Source organism: Triticum urartu, unplaced genomic scaffold (genome assembly GCF_003073215.2).
Source record: "Triticum urartu cultivar G1812 unplaced genomic scaffold, Tu2.1 TuUngrouped_contig_9477, whole genome shotgun sequence".
Lineage (NCBI taxonomy): Eukaryota > Viridiplantae > Streptophyta > Magnoliopsida > Poales > Poaceae > Triticum > Triticum urartu.
The window spans coordinates 7,013-9,984 of NW_024120524.1; the positions used below are offsets into that span (position 1 = coordinate 7,013).

General features: G+C 43.5%; 1 long non-coding RNA gene across 7 annotated transcripts; it reads right to left on the bottom strand.

Moving 5' to 3' along the window:
• Positions 1 to 942: 942 nt before the first annotated feature.
• Positions 943 to 2,972, bottom strand: LOC125532243. 7 transcript variants are annotated; one of them, XR_007293923.1, is made up of 5 exons: positions 2,833 to 2,972; positions 2,501 to 2,567; positions 2,119 to 2,415; positions 1,965 to 2,037; positions 1,428 to 1,717 (listed from the first exon to the last, which is right to left on the bottom strand). It is a non-coding gene; the product is annotated as an uncharacterized LOC125532243 (long non-coding RNA). The 7 variants fall into 7 exon arrangements; XR_007293919.1 differs by having other exon boundaries at positions 2,501 to 2,578; positions 2,833 to 2,966; XR_007293918.1 differs by having other exon boundaries at positions 2,680 to 2,966.

Here is a 2,972-nt window from a genome sequence, read left to right on the forward strand (position 1 = left end):
TTAGGGATAGGATAGAGGATGCAGCAGACGGTGGCTTCTCACGGCTGTCGGCCGAACCCCTTGCAAGAAAGCAACGGCACACCGCAGTGCTGTGCGGACGAATGCGACCAAGAGACAGTGGGTGGGGATGAAATCAGAGCCGAGAGTGCATCGGCGACAGCCAGAGGCAGGTTACGACGATGACTGGTGGGTGCGGGTAGCGACTAGCGAGGGATGGATCGACGGTGGCATGCTGCCCTTTCTCTCATCAGCTCTCTCTGTTTCTCTGGAAGAACGAAGAAAAGGAAAGAGGAGAAATTGCCGGTGGACAGCGGGCCCCTGCTCAGCCAAGGCGTCTGCCAGCAGCATGACAGGCCTGTGTGGCTACAAGGGGTGAAGTGCTATTGAATTTAGCTATTCTTGTCAAGGCCTAGTTCAGGCACAACAGCTTAGACTGTCCTCTCCGTTTATGTCCAGGCCTTCCTCTGCATTGCGCTGCTCATTGCTTTCACAAACAGGACTTTACTTTGTATTCCTCACTGCTATTTTGTCGATTTTGAAGTTCCAGTTTTTTCTGTCCTTAAACTTACCCAAGTTTTTTCCTAGTAAAATGTGCACTCTCTTTTGGAAACAGAGTGTATGAATGTTCACACGGAGAGTAATTGAACTTTTGAGCATTTTTTTATATAAACATCCTTTTTTTTCTAACCCTTGTTTATTAACTTCATGTGGAAGTGCCACATTTTCTTTCGCAGGTGAAACTTTTTTGTTGTGCGGGTTTTGGACTTATCTGTCTTTCTAGTTTGAACTCACCCGACATTTTTTTAACTGATTATAAAGCACGCGGTGAACGTCTACACTTAGTGTATGTTTACTTGTACAACCATGGGAGTATACTATGTGAACATTTATTATATAAACATTTATTCACAAAATACAGAGAAGTCAATAAAGAGTGAGTAGGGTATTTCGGTGCCCAGGCTCATCTGCACCCAGTTAGAAAAAAATTCTCAAGTAATGCAATCTGTAGCAAATTTTCACGTTGAACTTTCCTAGTTCAGATCATTGAACTCTCCCAGCCGGCGATGCTTCTCTCAGGACGGAACCTAGTGGACCCTGCAAACGGAAAGCCCAGCGCGGCAATGTTAGTAGTACTTCCCAAGGTGTTGCATCTGTACTCACTATGGCGATGTGTTTGTACTGCCCAAAAACATACGCAGGAGCAGAATGTAAACATTTTTTTAAACTTGTGCTCACAGGAATAGTGACAACACCTAAAGAGCATGTTATTTTCCTCGGGTCTATTGACGGACTTCCTCAAATTTCATAGACAAACTGACTCTGTTTTATTTTTTTGAACTTACATGCTAGTAATAATTAAACATTCCCACACAATTTTTTCACTATTTGTGGCATCAACCAAAATAGGTAGGAGAGCACTATCGAACTGATCAATGTTTTTGATTCGTACTGGTCAATGTTTTTAATTCAAACAAGTTTTCCTTTCTAGCACAAACATCTAACTGTTATGTACACTTTCTTTAAGAAGTAGCAATCAAATCATCATAGACAGAAAGTTCGAATTTGCAGTTGGTGCTATGTGTACGGATTCCATGTTTTGGTCGTCCTCATTGTCTATGTCATGTACTTCATTCTCATCCTGCTTGTGTTCTTCGTTCTAGTGATCGGCGGCGTCATAGAGAGCTAGTGATCAGCGTCTGTCCAAACCTCTCTCGTGCTGGAGTACAGGGAGAAACAAAATAGTGAGAGAAAAGAGAAGTAGAGAGAAACGAATTAGAGGTGAGCTACAAAATAGGGTGAGGGTGGTTCTTTTTCAACTGGTCATGGTTTGTTTTTCGAACTTATCTAGTTTTAAGATATGAACTTCCTGGTGCAATTATTCTTCGTCGATACAAGTTTACTAACCAAAATGACTGCAATACAGGGAGGAATGAAATTGTATACCAGGAGAAGTACACACTCACCGAGGTCCTTCAAATCAGTGGCACTGACGGGGTGTTGGAGGATTGTCGTGAGCCTGCAAATCCAGTGAGGGAACTGAAACCAGCGGCAGTAGAGTACTTTGTCAAACTAGGATTGCGTATACAAGTTTGTTGAAATGGGGCAGTGAAGTCTCACTAGCAGTACTTCTCATGTAGTAATACATGGACTTGCTGTTAAATACACATGGACCTACTGTCTTTGCCACTTCTCTTGCGCTTCCTAACCGTCTTTCGCTTCGCCTCTCCATCGACCATCAGACTCTAAAGGGAACATGTGATCATGCTTGTCAGATATATGTACTTCAGGTGTAGAGCCATCCATGTCTCAATACAACTGATGTCCGGAGCTACAAAAAATCAGAATGCGCAATGGACTTCACTGCCCCATCTAAGATTTTTGTTGCATTATCTCTTCTCCATCTTACTATTAGTTCTACACCAAAAGATAAGTCAGGCAACTCCAAACTTGCTTTCGCAACATTGGATTAGACACGTATGTTTTAGTGTTGATTAATTACCTGATGATTGAGCAGCTGATGGTTGGGGCTTTGCTTTCTTTTTCTTGCACGACAGTGGGTTTGGGCCCTGCAGAAGGACTACCCAAATGTTAATGTTGCCCACTAGATCATAACAAGCAAATATAGTCATGCTCGTGCATATGACGAATATCTGAAAAAATAGTAGATGAAGATAAAACCTTTGCTTTTGTTCGTCAAGCAATTTCAGCTAGTGGTCCGCAAGCAATTTCAGAACACCATGCATTTTTCAGCTAGTGAAACATGTGACGAAGAACTGAACTCAAAAAACAAGATTTTTGGAGATGGAAGAAGGCGTCGGACGTTGGGTGAACCTGCTACCCCAACTCCTGCGGACTGACGGCTCTGGTGAAGTGGAGCTGATGGAGGCGAGGTTCACAAGCAGCGGCTGGGCGCACCGGGATTTGGCCGCTATAGGGGATCCGCTACCCCTATTCCTGTGGACTGACGGCTC